This window comes from Ambystoma mexicanum, chromosome 7q (genome assembly GCF_040938575.1).
Source record: "Ambystoma mexicanum isolate Mex_15411 chromosome 7q, UKY_AmexF1_1, whole genome shotgun sequence".
In the NCBI taxonomy this organism is placed as follows: Eukaryota; Metazoa; Chordata; class Amphibia; order Caudata; family Ambystomatidae; genus Ambystoma; species Ambystoma mexicanum.
In genome coordinates this window covers 589,909,803-589,926,495 of record NC_090941.1, presented here as the reverse complement: position 1 = coordinate 589,926,495, position 16,693 = coordinate 589,909,803, and the positions used below count along the sequence as shown (strand labels likewise).

The following is a 16,693-nucleotide window of genomic DNA, read 5'->3' as shown; positions in this document are numbered from 1 at the left end:
ACAATACGGACAGGCATAGCGTCCTCAGGACACCCCCATTTTTTTTATTTATGAACATCCTAGGACACTTGATGTATTCTTAGAACAGTTTCGACTTGCATGCGAACTATACGGATAGGTACCGTGTCATAAGGACACCCCATTTTCATTAACTACGGACATTAAGGACCGTGCTGCTGTCTGCGGTCAGAACGAACACAGCAGGGGTACTTGCCACCTAAATAAATACAACATTTGACCTATCTCTTACTCCCCCACCCTCCCCAAACATGCCAACACACTTCACTAAATAGTATTTTTCCACCAAGTTTCATTGTGCTGTCCACGAATGTCCGCGGATACAAGATGGCGGGCGTTCAGAAAAAATCTGACGCACTTCACGCTCACCGCCATCCAATCAGCGGACACTCCGCATGTCCGCGGACATGATGCAAGCTGATTACCCAATCAGGACACTGTCCGCGGAGCAAACAGGGAAGTGTGTCCGTGGACCAAACATAGATATCACTCATTTTTTATGACCTACTTTTTGGTCTTTTTTTAAAAAACTACTGGATCGATTTTCACCAAATTTACAAAAGCACACTTTTGGGACCAAGCGGCTGCTCCTGCCGCAAATTTGGTGAAAATCTGTCCAGCGGTTTGGGCTGTAGGTGTGAGCAAAGTTATTTCCCCATTCAGTCTATGGTCAGAGTGGGCTATATACTTTTTTTGCAAAGTTTGGTGAGGATCCGTCCAGATAGAGCGAAGTTATAAGCCGCCCAAAAAGTGCTCTTCCTATGGAAACACCAACTAAACCATAACTTCATGGCCACGGTAGTCCATAGGAAGAGCACTTTTTGGGCGGCTTATACCTTCGATCCCCCTGGACGAATTCTCACCAGAATTTGCAAGAAATGTATATGGCCCACTCTGAATGTGTTTGCAAAGTTTGGTGAAGATTCGTCCAGGGGTGGCAAAGTTATAGGGGGGGTCCCAAAACTATTTTTTCCCATAGATTGAATGGGGAAAAAACTTTGCTCGTGCCTACAGCCCAAACCGCTGGATGGATTTTTACCAAATTTGGACCAGGAGTAGCGGCTTGGTCCCAAAAGCGTGCTTTTGCAGATTTGGTGAACATCCATCCAGTAGTTTTTTTAAAAATGACCAAAAAGTAGGTCATAAAAAATGAGTGATATCTGTGTTCGGTCCGTGGACACACTTCCCTGTTCGCTCCGTGGACAGTGTCCTGATTGGCCAATCAGTTTGCGTGGTGTCCGCAGACAGGCGACGTGTTAACTGATTGGACGGTGTGGAGCGTGAAGCTTGTCAGATTTTCGGTAGCGCCCGCCATCTTGGATTCGTGGACGTCCACAGACAGTGTGGTGAAACTTGGTTCAAAATGTGTATTTAGTAAAGTGTTTTGGTGTGTAGGAGTGTTTGGGGAGGGTGGGAGAGTATGAGATAGGTTGAAAGGTGTTTTTTTATGTGGTAGACATTCTTGTTGTGTTCGATTTGTCTGCGGACATCAGAGGTGTTCTGAAATGTTCTAAATAAACTGAATGGGGGGTGTTCTTAGGACTCAATATGTGTCTGTTTTGTTCGCAAAGCAAGCTGAAACTGTTCTAAGAACACTGGCGGTGTACGGAAATGTTCGTAAATAAACAAAATGGGGGTGTTCTGAGGACGCTGTCCGTATTATGTTTGTAAATAAACAAAATTGGGGTGTCCTGAGGATGCTGTCCGTATTGTTCGTTGTCAAGTTGAAAGTGTTCTAAGAACTCTCGCGGTGTCCTGAAATGTTCGTAAATAAACAAAATGGGGGTGTTCTGAGGACGCTGTCTGTATTATGTTCATAAATAAACAAAATGAGGTTGTCCTGAGGACGCTGTCCGTATTGTTCATTGTTAAGTTGAAAGTGTTCTAAGAACTCTTGCGTTGTCCTGAAATTTTCATAGGGGGTGTCCTGAAGATGCTGTCTGTATTGTTCGATGGCAAGTTGAATGTGTTCTAAGAACACTCGCAGTGTCCTGAAATGTTCATAAATAAACGAAATGGGGGTGTTCTGAGGACGCTGTCCGTAATGTTCGATGGCAAGTTGAAAGTGTTCTAAGAACTCTCGCGTTGTCCTGAAATGTTCGTAAATAAACAAAATGGGGGTGTCCTGAGGACGCTGTCCGTATTGTTCTCTGGCAAGTTGAAAGTGTTCTAAGAACACTCGCGGGGGCCTGAAATGTTTGCAAACAAACAAAATGGGGGTGTTCTGAGGACGCTGTCCATATTGTTCGATGGCAAGTTGAAAGTGTTCTAAGAACTCTCGCGTTGTCCTGAAATGTTCGTAAATAAACAAAATGGGGGTGTCCGGAGGACGCTGTCCGTATTGTTCTCTGGCAAGTTGAATGTGTTCTAAGAACACACGCGGTGTCCGGAAATGTTCATAAATAAACAAAATGGGGTTGTTCTGAGGACGCTGTCCGTATTGTTCATTGTCTAGTTGAAAGTGTTCTAAGAACTTTTGCGGTGTCCTGAAATGTTCGGAAATAAAGAAAATGGGGGTGTTCTGTGTTCTAAGAACACTTGTGGTGTCCGGAAATGTTCGTAAATAAACAAAATGGGGTTGTTCTGAGGACGCTGTCCGTATTGTTTGTTGTCAAGTTGAAAGTGTTCTAAGAACTCTAGCGGTGTCCTGAAATGTTCATAAATAAACAAAATGGGCGTGTTCTGAGGACGCTGTCCATATTGTTCATTGTCATGTTGAATGTGTTCTAAGAACACTTGCAGAGTCCGGAAATGTTCGTAAATAAACAAAATGGGGGTGTTCTAAGGACGCTGTCTGTATTGTTTATTGTCACGTTGAAAGTGTTCTAAGAACTCTCACGGTGTCCTGAAATGTTCATAAATAAAGAAAATGGGGGTGTTCTGAGGACGCTGTCCGTATTGTTCGTTGTCAAGTTGAAAGTGTTCTAAGAACTCTCGCGTTGTCCTGAAATGTTCGTAGGGAGTGTCCTGAAGACGCTGTCCGTATTATACGCTGGCAAGTTGAATGTGTTCTAAGAACACTCGCGGTGTCATGAAATGTTCACAAATAAACAAAATGGGGGTATTCTGAGGATGCTGTCCGTATTGTTCGTTGTCAAGTTAAAAGTGTTCTTAGAACTCTTGTGTTGTCCTGAAATGTTCGTAGGGGGTGTCCTGAAGATGCTGTCCGTATTGTTCGCTGGCAAGTTGAAAGTGTTCTAAGAACACTCATAATGTATGCAGACATTAAAAGTTTCCATAGGCCATAGTTGATATATTTGACTCTATGGGTGTGATATGCTGCGGTGGTTGTGGCCAGGGCATAAAGTGTTGGGTGCATGGCCACAGCCACTGCAGCATATCACACTTATAGTTGCTTATAACTTTGGGTCAAAAACAAATTTATAAGGAACAAAGTTATAAGATACTATGGGTGTGATATGCTGCGATGGTTGTAGCCAGGGCATAGAGCGTATAATATACTTACTGTTTGGTTTAGTAACTGGAGTACATGTATTTCTTGTTCATTTCTGCGATAAAAGAAAATAGCATGTTAGTATTAGTATTTTGTAATGACTTATTACATTGTATAATAAACATTTTTTTTTTTTTACCCTCATATTTAGGAGATTACAAACCAGAGTACTGTGCAATTTGCTCACTTTCTGTGTTTGTTGCTAAAATCATTGGGTCTGTGGGAGAAAAAAGAATCCATGTTGGATTAAAAAAAAACTTTTTCTGGTATGCTACAGTTTATTTGTTTGTTTGTTTTCAGTGTTCACTTGTTGTTTCTGGGTAATGCTTTATACATTGGCTTGTTGCATTTTTTTGGAGCAGTAACATATTTATTTGTTTGGACATTGTAAAATTTTGGAGCAGTTAGATACCAGTAGGCATATTCTAACTGTCTATTTTTTTTATATATTTTAGTGGTATTGATTTATCTGTTTGGATATTGTTAAATTTTGGGACAGTTAGATACCAATTGGTGTATTCTAACTGTCTATTTTTTTTATATATTTTAGTGGTATTGATTTATCTGTTTGGATATTGTTACATTTTGGGACAGTTAGATACCAATTGGCGTATTCTAACTGTCCATTTTATGCTCTAATTTAGTGGTATTAATTTATCTGATTAGTTGTTGCCAAATCTTTGGCAGTTAGATAGCTTTTGGAATATTCAAACAGTTTATATTTTTTTACTACAAGGTTTAAGTAAAGTTTAGTTATCAAATTTTGGTTTTAAGAACATTAAATAAGCGTTTGTAAGATTTGCTGGTAATCTCTGCTTTAGAGTAATGGTACTATCATTACATTCAAACCATCCACATTTTTTTTTATATATGCAGTGTAGTGCCCTGAATTGGTTGTGGCTCCTGCGTGGTAGATTATACCTATTGTTGTGAAGGTTTTCTTACCAAGTGATATTTGACCATGTGTGAATCCAGTCAGCTTGCAGTTGTTTTTGGTACGATCTGCATTGTAACGTAGAAGCATTAGTATTACATATTTACTATGTGTTTGTATTACTAACATGGAGCAATTATCTGAATTGCAGGTAGAACATAATCTACCATGGTTTGCATTTTGTACAAGTTGCTGAAATGGAATGGATTCACAATTAGGTATTGATATATATGCAAAGCGTTCATTGGGGAATTGTTCTTGTGTCACATTGTTGCAGAGAGTGCATGTATGTTTCCACATGTATGAAATCTGGAAGATTTCATTTATAGGTATGTTTTTGTTTTCCAGTACTTGTAGTAAGTACATTAGAAATTCTTGTGGATCTTCCTGTGAGTGTATAGTGAATTTCACCATTCCAGCACAGTAGTCCAATTGTTGTCTTATTCCGTAAATACTATACGTGTTGTCAGGATTGTTTGTTGCGCTTCTATGAAGTACTAACATTTGCAAACACAATGGGTCTGTACTGTGTAAGTAAATGTTGTCAACAATTGGTGGTAATTGAAATAGAATATTCATTGCTACATTTGCGTAGCAACTTACACCAACTATATTAGAGAGTTTAAATGGACCAGGTAGTTCTGTATCTGACTGTTTTTTTTTTGGAGTTTGCCTTCCTTCTTTGAAGAAGTACCGGGTTTACTTTCCCTAATTGATTCTTTTTTGCTTGAGGTACTTGATGAAGTATTAGTTTCTTTTACTCTCTTTGGAGGATTTGCAGTGACATCCTGTTGCATTTCTGTTTGATTTATTTTTCTTTTGTAACGTTTTACTTTTCGTGGAACAGAATATGTGTTTAGATGGGGGGTGTATAGTGAGCGAAGTCTATTGTATTCTAAAATGCAAGGAATATCAGCGTTTAGTTTACTTGCATCAAAGTTGATTAGAAATAGACTGTCAAGTGTACGTAAGCGTGATAGTGTTATGTATCTCATGCCTTCTATAAAGACTGTGTTGCCAATATCTATCATTGCTTTGTCTAGGGTATGACCTTGTGATTTATGAATTGTGACTGCATATGCAAGAGTAAGAGAAAATTGTTCTCTGCGTACATACATGTCTTTGAAGAGAATGGAATCGAGCTGTTGAGCGTCCTATCCTTTTTACTTCTGAAAATTTGTCAAAGAGAATATTGACAAACTGAATTTTGTTGTCACGTGGGTATGTTTGAAAGCCAACAACTGTACCCAGTGCTCCATTAACTAGTCCTTGGTCCAGGTCAAGGTTACGTTTAAGCATTACTCTGCAATTTAAAGATCATTTTAATATCTTTTCTCAGCCTGCTGTGTTTGAGATTGATTTTTTTAAACTATTTAGTCTTGTTGTGGCTTGGTCACACATGGGTAGTGTCATACCATGGCACTAATTTCCAATATTGGTTGCATTTCTTTACTTAACATTATTTCATTGAATTTGAAACAGCTTGCAAGAGTTGGCATTAAGGCCATACAATTGACATTTTTGTGGGCTAATTGTTCCATAACATCTGTAGTACATGCATTATCGCCATAAAGTGCATGAATGTGCCGGGTTTTCAATATTGCTTCTGCTTCTTTAGAAAGCATACCAACTCTGATACTTTTTAAGATGTTGGCATAAGTGAGAGCTACAGATTGCCGCATGTTTTCTGTTAATTCTCTGTATTGGAAATGTTGCCAAAGGTTGACATTTCCAATGCTGCCAGCAGTTTTACGGCAGAGTTTGTGTCCTAATGTTTTAAAAATAGGCTCACCTTTTACTGGTGTCAATTGAAGAAGATCTCCGAAAACAATAATGTGTTTTCCTGCAAAGAGCTCTTCATAGTTTGTTTTGAGTACTTCTTGTAATCTGAGGTGAATCAAAGCCATTAGGTTGGAGACCATGCTCACATGATTTATTAGTAGCATTTTCATCTGTTTCAATACTCTGCGTTGCTTCTGCTTCTTTAGAAAGTATACCAACTCTGATACTTTTTAAGATGTTGGCATAAGTGAGAGCTGCAGATTGCTGCATGTTTTCTGTTAATTCTCTGTATTGGAAATGTTGCCAAAGGTCGACATTTCCAATGCTGCCAACAGTTTTACGGCAGAGTTTGTGTCCTAATGTTTTAAAAATAGGCTCACCTTTTACTGGTGTCAATTGAAGAAGATCTCCGAAAACAATAATGTGTTTTCCTGCAAAGAGCTCTTCATAGTTTGTTTTGAGTACTTCTTGTAACCTGAGGTGAATCAAAGCCAACATTAGGTTGGAGACCATGCTCACTTCATCTATTAGTAGCATTTTCATTTGTTTCAATACTCTGCGTAGTTCCATTGCAGCTTCTGCAGAAAGTTTGTAATAGTCTAATTTGTTTTGGTTTTCTACTGGCAATAGTAGTAATCAGTGTAACGTTACACCACCTCTGTTGTAGGCAGCTAAACCAGTGGGGGCAGTGACAACAGCTGACAGTTTGTTGTTTGTCAATTGTTGAAGGAACTTACTGATGATTTTGATTAGGAATGTTTTGCCAGAACCAGCTTCACCACTGACGTATAGTAGTATAGGTTTATAATTATGGCAGGAACATTCTTTATTTTCATTTTGTACACCATGTGCAATTTGTTTTGTTACTTCTTGAAAAATGCTACGTTGCTCATTGTTTAGTTTTGATTGTAGTATAATTAAATCTTCTTTATCTTCATACTGACACATGGTGTTTCCTACTTCTTTCGTAGCTAATTCTGCCTCATTTATTATTAGTGGTTCTCCCAGTGGTTCTTGGCTTAACGTTACAGAAGGTTGACTACTGTCAGGAGTTTCTTTATCTAGTTGGGCCTGGAGTTCTTCTTCGTGTTGCTGTTCATTGTGCAACATTGTTTTGTACTGTGTAAAGTTTACATCAGTTATAGTGCTTTCATTTGCTTTGAAAGCATCTTCATATGAGTCATAGTTATCTCGTATTTCTTCTTCTTTTCTCCATGGTTTAAAGAGTTGTAGCAGGGACATGTAATATACTTCTTTATGTTGAGGAGTCTTTAATGACAATTTGATATGATTAATTAAATTTGGTTTGGTGAGTTTAACTAAGCTGCCTTCACAGTTTGTCACTCTGTATTTACCTTTTTTTCATCAGGTTTTACATTATTGTTGTATATGTAGTTTTGGGCTATGTGGTATAGACACATGGTTTCCAAAGTATTACTTCTGTTTCGGTAGTATGTGTCCAATAAATTGTTTTTTAAAATGTCTTGGCTGTTGGGATCACGTTTGGCTATTGTTTCTATATCTTCGTATGATTTTAGAACTCTTTTTCTAGATTTAGCTGGATATTTTTTCTGGATATAGTCAATGTCTTCAAGTAGGTCTTTTGCTGTACCATTTAGAAGAATGTTATTTAAATTTGCTAGTGCTAAAGCAGGACTTTTAGCATAGTACAGTTTATAGACTAGATTTCTTATAGTTGAATGATGTGTTGATATCCTTTTGATATGATGGAAGGTGGTTTTACAAGTAGGTCCTGTAATGCAGGCCAATGAATGTCCTTGTAGTCCTGTGTACTTGCGCACTGGACAGGTATCCATATTTTGCAGTAGTTTAATTTTGATTTTTTCCTTGCTTTTTACATAGTGATTGAGGAATTGGCATAAAGACTTGAAAAATTGTTTGGGAATGTTACACATTGATGTGCATGGCCATTTGTACACTGGATGTTCTGATTCAGTTGAATGGAGGGGTAATTCTAATTTTTCAGGGCATATTTTTGTAAGGAGTACTTCTTGTTCCATTATGGTATTATTCACTTTTTCATAACCTCGACCACTGCTATGTATGGCAATTGTATTTGTTTGCTTTTGTTTGTATGCTTCTTCATTAAAGTATGGTTCTGTGCTTGTAGTGTGATTCCATTCAACTCTGCAGATACTTAAGAAGTTCTTTCTGTTGACATTTCGTTTATTGAGAAGCCTTTTTGTAATTTAGTTATTAGTTTTGTTAGTGGTTTCATTTTGTTTAACACTAAAATAAATAACTTTCTTTTGAGAAGAATTGCATTGCACTGTCTATCAATGCTCCTAAGATTAATTTCCTACGATAGGTTTTAAGCGTTGAACCTGGTTTCTCTCCTGTTTTTATAAGATTGTGAAGGACTTTGTGACAGAACATTTTGGCTAAAATACTTTTCTTGGTATGCTTACTTTGAACTATATCAAGATTTAAAGAAGCAGTTGTATCTGTAGTGATAGCCGATTTTCTACTAATTGTTTTTTGGTTTGGTTTACATTTTGATAGAGGAGGCACAGTTTTTGTACTTGAAACTTCTTGTGTTTCACTAAATGACTGTATTAGCTGTTTTGTTTTAACTTTTTTTACAAATTCTGCTAGAGATGGATGCTTATGTTGGACACTTTTATTTTCATTTGCTCTACTTCTGCGTTGCTTTCTATGGATTTGACTTTTGGTAGGCATTCTTTAGGGTCTGTTGAAAAAAATAAAGAAGGTGTGGGTTGGGGTGTTCTGCAATGTATGTGTGCTGTGTGCATGAGTGTTTGAGTAAGATGATAAAGATGTATGTAATGGTGTGTGATTGTGCATTGGGAACTACAACTAGTAGGGATGGGTATTCTTGAATTCATGTGCTACTAAACTGGGGTCCAGATGACAGAAAAAAGTAAGCTAGTGGTGTGGAGAAGTACAAATAGTAAATCTAATGTATACAATTAAAACAGTTGTTTGTTCTATAATATCAAAATTCTAGCGTTGAGTTGGGTAATTTGTGTGTCCAAAAATAGGAATTTGTGGGCCATTCTGTCTGTAAATCGCTGTTTAAGACATGGGGATTTTTGGACAGAATGGTGCACAATCTCTATTTTTAGGCACGGAAATAGCATGAATTAACTTTACGGTGTGTTTGAGTAATAATACAAATATTATGGTGATATTCTACTTACTTTTTTTCTAAAATGAGCAGGTTACTACTTAGTTCTTTGTTCTTCAAATTCGGCTGCTTCTTTTCAGGAGAATGGTCTTCACTGCAATTATAAAAGAAACAAATTAGTAATTTGTTTGTATATAGCACTGTTTTTAATTTAGACATTGATTTTTTTAATTGAAATCCTCAGCGCCTTCCTCAAAACCATTACAACTATCTTATTTACATAAGATACATCGCACCAGTTCAATACATATGATATTTTCTTAATGAACAAATTGTATTGCAATGACTAACTGTAGCAAACAAAATATCTTTACTATGTCTTGTGAAATTCATAATGTACCACTAAATACCACTATTTCTGTAACTAAGCTCTTCCAGGTAATAGTGCCTCAATGTCATGCTTAAATTAAAGTAATTAAATAAATAAAGACATACAAAAAATATGTAATTGTATAAGTATTATTTTTTGAGATTTGAACATAGAGTGTGCATGCATGCAATTTTGTTTGAATATATGCAATCTATATATTTCATTTAAAGAATGTTAGTTTAACATGATTTGAGTGTGTGTGTGTGTATAAAGAAAGTAAATAGTATAAAGGTTTATAAGTGACAGTTGATTTTAGGATATTGAAAAAAGACAGTAGGTTCATTTTACAGATTACACAAGCTAAAAGTCAGTTTCAAAATGTGTTCATGTACTGTACAGAAAATATGCATACCTGTAGTTTGTGTTCATGCAAATGGATATGTATGGAGCTGCAAGTAGAAATCTTGGAGACTTGTACAGTATTTCTTGTAGATGATGCTTGCCAATGATATGACACTTGTACTCAGAGAGATTCACAATACATTTGCAGTGCTGATCTATGATGATGCAGTTAGATGTAGAGGTCTTGAATGTGATTGGTGGATGGTTATGTGGCTTCTTAGCTACATCCAATGAGGGAATGGCACAGAGAGTGAAGTGGAAATGTTAGAAGGGCTGTTCATGTTACAATATGTCCGCGGACATGGCGGTAGTTCGCGGACATTGGGTGTTACATCCAGGGATTTTTGGGTTCAGAAGTCATGCAAATGAGAATGAGCACTGAAAGGGATTGGTCAGGAAAATTTAGTGGGTGTTTTGTTCCAGGAGAGAGTTTCTCAGATACTCTTTTTGCTGAGAGAACAACAGATAGCTATGGCTGTGTGTTTCAGAAAACAGATAGTTTGGATTTTGGGAGATTCGTGGATACATTGGTTGAATGTGCATGCAGAAAGCTGTGGAGTAGCTGTAGATCTTGGATTTCCACATGTGGAAGTACACTGGCATGGAGTACGTAGAATTAAGTGGTTAGACTTGCTACCTCTCTGTGCTACTTTGGAGACAGAGCAACATCCAGACATAATTGTAATTCATTGTGGAGGGAACAGTTTAGGACATGTGTCTGGAATTTCTTTGCAATTTGCTATGAAAGAAGGACTTGGGAAGGTCATGGACATGTTTCCTAATTCTCAAGTAATATTTTCACGTATTGCGCAGAGACAAATGTGGCTTTGTTCTTCTTCATTTGGTCCACAAATGGAAAAAGCAAAGCGCAATGTTAATAAGGCTGTTTGTGCCTTTCTAAGAGATTTTGGCATGTTCTCTTTTCACAATGAAAATATTATGTTTCGTAGTGCATACATTTTTCGCAGAGATGGAGTCCATCTTACTTATGCTGGCAATCAGATTTTTCTGAGAAATGTACAAAATGCATTGCGACCTTTTTTAGAATTACAGCATCCATTTCGAAGTAGGTGTTGAGTATTTATAATTTTTGACATACAAACACCTCCGAAAGGCTCTTTTCAGAGCCACCACTTCCTCCCAGAGAAAATTGCAATGGTTATGATAGGGTAGCATCCCAAATTTTTAGATGTCCTTGGACTGTCCGCGGACTTCTAAAAAATACAAAGGGCCCTGCTTCATTTATTTTCACTTCTATTTTTTAACTGTGAAAGGTGGCTCTGAAAAGAGCCTCATTTTTTGTTGTTGTTATTTTGTATTTTTTTGGGTTTTTTATACACGACAAAATAGGAGAGGAGGGGAAAGGAGGGTAAAGGGGGGAGACACCAACCACAGGGATAAGAAAGGGCGAGCTGAGAGAGGAAGATGTAGAGTGGGTTTTATTTGGGTAGTGAGCAGGTCTTCTCATGCTCTGAGACAATAGTCTCAAAAGCACTGCAAAGTTGCTCCCCCCTGCAGAGTACTGTGTCGCAGTACATACATACAACTGTGACCCTCGAAAGGTAAGGGTCATCAGAATTCTGTATGGCCTGTGAGGCAGCTTGAGGAAGACGCTGTCCCACAGAGGTGGTCCTTGTGGTGACAGGATCAGAAACGGAGGATGAAGTAGAGGAAATCAACCTACTACGCTCCTCGCAAGGTACAACCTTGCAAATGGACCCAGAGTGAAATGACCTTAAGTGTCGCTTCATGGTAGTGGTCCCAAAGCTGTACGAACCATGACTCCCGCGACTGAATACAATTTTGCACTCATTGCAGGTGACACGGTTCGCACGAGCCTTAGGACCATTCCCATGAATGGTAAACAACCGCCACACCCAAGACTCACTCCTAGTGCGGGTAGTAGAGATTTCCTCTACCTCATTCTCGTCATCCTCTTCTTCCTCCTCTGCATCCTCACTCCTGTTCCCCTCTTCAGGCCCTTGGGAAGGTGGTGGTGGTGGAGGGGGTGGGGGTGCTGCTGAAGCAGGTGCAGCACCAGGTGGCAGTAGTGCAGCCATGGATGCCATCTCGATGATGGTGTAATCTGCAAGTTGCAGGAAAAATAGCTGTGCTCTGAAGAATAGCCAGAAACACAATGAGAATAAGCTCTAGGGTGTGGTCTTTTATAGGGGTGCTTGTACGCGGTTTGCGGACATGCACGCTGTCCGCGGACAGATCGAACACAAAAAAATGTTCAAAAACTTTCAAAAAGTATGTAGAAACTCAGGATTAGTATGTGGGTCTTGTGCTATGGTGTGTTTTTATTGAGAAATATTGTGGATTACTTGAAAATGTACTTTTAAATTTTTCGGCTACATGAACAGTGTCCGCATTCAGAACACGCAATCAGCATGGGCGCGGTCACATGATCGCTTCGCGAACATGTTCGCGAAGGAAGCTGCTGTCCGCAGGACACCAAATGCATGGATATTGGTTTGCGCATGCACGTTGATGTTCTACGGACACTGTTCGGGTCCTGAAGTAATTAAAAGTGCGTCACACGTCAAACGAACATTTCTGGACACCGCATGTGTTCTAGAACAGTTTGAAGTTGGTAGCGAACAGTACGGACAGGTATAGTGTTCTTCAGGACACCTCCATTTCATTTATTTACGAACATTTCAGGACACTACTTGTGTTCTTAGAACAGTTTCAACTTGCTAGCGAACAGTACAGACAGGTATAGTGTTCTTCAGGACACTTTAATTTTCGCTTCTTTACGAACATTTCAGGACACCGCGTGTGTTCTTAGAACAGTTTGAACTTGCTAGCGAACAGTACGGACAGGCATTGTGTTCTTCAGGACATCTCCATTTTCATTTGTTTACGAAAATTTCAGGACACCAATTGTGTTCTTAGAACAGTTTCAACTTGCTAGCAAACACTACGGACTGGTATAGTGTTCTTCAGGACACTTTAATTTCCGTTTCTTTACAAACATTTCAGGACACCGTGTGTGTTTTTAGAACACTTTCAACTTGCTAGTGAACAGTACGGACAGGTATAGTCTTCTTCAGGAAACCTCCATTTTCGTTTATTTACAAACATTTCAGGACACCAATTGTGTTCTTAGAACAGTTTCAACTTGCTGGCGAACACTACGGACAGGTATAGTGTTCTTCAGGACACTTTAATTTTTGTTTCTTTACGAACATTTCAGGACACCACGTGTGTTCTTAGAACAGTTTCAACTTGCTAGAGAACAGTACGACAGGTATAGTGTTCTTCAGGACACCTCCATTTTCATTTATTTACGAACATTTCAGAACACCCGTGCTGTCCGCGGACACCTACATTTTTTTTTTTTTAAACGGAAACTAATTACAACACAATATAAAAATGTAACTTTATTTAACATATATTAATAATTTATGATAGAGAAGGTGAGGCAGAAACGGAAACAAAAACAGGAGAATTAGGGGTTTCAACATGATTGGTATCAGGTGAAGAAGGGATGGAAGTCTCATCAAAACATTTTGGGTTATGGAGAGGGTTTGGGGATAATTGACTGGGATATGGTGAGGTGGGACAAGTACATGTGGGACAATGGTATGAGGTTTCTGTTTTTAAATGATCTTCAACAAAAGTTTTCAAATTATTAAAATTGGTCAACAATAAATCCATTTTTTCTTTTATGCTGTCAAGAGTGTTATCCATAACAGTTTCTTCAGAGGTATTTTCTATTTTGGTATGCTCTGTACAAAAAATATATATATATATATGTCAAATGTATATAAAATAATAATAATTAAATGGTTTATATTGTAAAGTGTTTACCATTAGTTTCACTATTTTCTGACATTTCCTCATGTGGGAAATGCTCCTCTAGCCATTCCAGAGTACTAGACATTTCTGTGAGAAAAAAAAAGATAATATTTTTTTTTATCTAATACAGAAAGTTTATAAATATATGAGTAAAATGAAGTACACTTACTATTTCAGGTAAGATATGTTCTAAGTACTCTGTAGGTCTGGTCTTGCTCTTAGTTCTGTAGTGTCTGTGAGGTAATTATGTTGGAAGCCAATTTTATCTTCTTTTGGTATATTCAATTTTAGAACATATTGTATTTAAATGAATGGTTAGTGTGTTACATATATGGGTTACATTTCTTATGTATTACTACATATAATGTGTGGTGTGCTGCTTTTTGACTTTGTTAAATGTTCCTATGTTATGATATAACAATCAAACATACCTCCCCAGAGTTTTTAGGTAGTGGTACTGTTCTCCGAACATGTCCGCGGACATTAAAAGAGTTCGCGGACATCAAGTTCAGTAGAAGGGCTTCAGTATGTTCCATATTACATGTACATAAAGTCAAAGTTATTATTGTTAAGTTGCGCTACTAAAAACCTATGAAATTCAGTGAAAAAACTTTGTTAAAGGGACGTTATGGTTAAGTTGTGCTACTAAAAACCTATGAAATTCAGTAAAAAAACTTTGTTAAAGGGACGTTATGGTTAAGTTGCGCTACTAAAAACCTATGAAATTCAGTGAAAAAACGTTGTTAAAGGCACGTTATGGTTCCAAGTGAAACCGAAAAACCCTTGAAATTCGCCAGTTATAGTGAGCTAAGCAACCCTAACTCGCGCCACCACCGTGCACTGCTAAGCCTAACACCCAGGACATCAAAGATGACATCACAAATGTCATTGATGACATCACTGATGACATCACATGTGCATTTACCTTCATGAAAAGTCTGTACAAGGGATTCTTAGTGTAATGTTAATAAAAACAGTGTCAAGGATTATTGGAATAAATATGAAGTGCTAATCAGTGCATTAAGATATGCATTGATATAGATAGCATTCTATTACTAATTTAAATCCAGTATACTAAGATACTCATGTATAAACATATGCATTGTGTGCAGCATACATGATGGAGATGCAATATTCATAAACTTGCCATGTTGAATAGTGAAATGATAACTGTTTTCATATTAGAGTTTTGCGTACAGTGAAACTTGTGATAAGTAGGTAATAAAACCCACTTACTACATAATTGCATTATTATAGACAAATCACAAAGAGACAACACCACATACAAATATGAATATATACAAGGGTAATGAAGTAAGAAAAAAAACAGCAATAGTAGCAGAAAGTGTTCATAACCTAACTGATTACCTTTATGCAGATAAATGATTGCTCTGTTTCAAAGCTGTTACTTACCCGATCTATATATATATCACATGGTGTGTTTGGACCCTAAGGAAAATAGTGTGAGTACAACATATAAAAATATGAGCATATACAGGGAAAGTACAGTAATAAAAAAACATCAAAACTATCAGAAAGTGCTGAGAAATCTACTGATAATTTTAATGCACAAAAAGGATTGCTGTCTTTCAAGGTTGTGTCTTCCCCTATGTATATGTTTCATATGATATGACTGGACCATAAGGGAATTATTGTAAGAACATACTTGAAGGATAAGGCTATGAATATAGTACATTTACAATTTTTAGTTCCTGACTGTTACTGAAGAAAATCATGTGGCCTAGATATGTCAGGAAAGGAAAAAAGGGAGAGTCAGACATGTGATGTCATCAGTGATGTCATCAATGACATTTGTGATGTCATCTTTGATGTCCTGGGTGTTAGGCTTAGCAGTGCACTGTGGTGGCGCGAGTTATGGTTGCTTAGCTTACCATAACTGGCGAATTTCAAGGGTTTTTCGGTTTTACTTGGAACCATAACGTCCCTTTAACAAAGAGTGTTTTCACTGAATATATATATATATTAAAATGTGTGTTTGATTTGAATATTAAATAAATAAACATTTACTTTTACTGACTAGCCTGATTCCTGGTCCAGTGTGACCTGGGGGGTATTTTGAGACAGGTGTGATATGAGTGGTATATCGCTCAGAATATTGAACCTATATACATAATAAATAAGTATTTCACTAGGCGAGACCTGGGTGGGTGCCTGATTGAAATCCTTAACACCTCACAGGATTTACAAAAGGGCAGACCTTTGGCTTGACATGCCTCAAAGAACTGGATTGCTAGGGGTTTACTGTTACCGCCTTCCTATCAACAGGTTGGACTTCAAAAACATGACATCAGTTTTATGGTGTGTGCTTAAAATGCCCAACGCCCATGGCCCTCCCAGAATTAATTTAGCAAAAAATCAGTTATGACATAAATTGCACATTTTTACAGTTGTGGCACTTTAGCAAATCACATAGACAAATGACATATTTCATACAGAGTATGGTAGTCCAACTCCTCTGTTTGTACGGTGTCATTTATTCCTCCTAATAATCTTTCGCGATTTTCAGTTGGAAATATTTCACCTAAACTTTTACAATTTTATACATGTGTACTTATTACCACAGAGCATGTTTGAATTACTTTTTAATGGTCCACCATGTATACCTTTCCCATAATTTACATTTTCCTGCCATTTGCGTTCCCTACATACTAGGGACAACTACTATGTCTTGTTTTAATGACACAAAAAATACATTTAAACTGTTAACCTTTCACATTCTTGCGTGGTCCGGTTGCAGAAATAAAAGTCCTAAAGTTTATTTAATAAAATAGTCTTTTGATCCAGGTGGGCTGGCTT

The 16,693-nt window shown here is 37.6% G+C and overlaps 1 protein-coding gene across 5 annotated transcripts in view; it reads right to left on the bottom strand.

The window, feature by feature from the left end:
* Positions 1-16,693, bottom strand: part of TRPC4 (transient receptor potential cation channel subfamily C member 4) — a 1,757,650-nt gene that overhangs the window by 1,630,039 nt on the left and 110,918 nt on the right. The window lies entirely within an intron of this gene.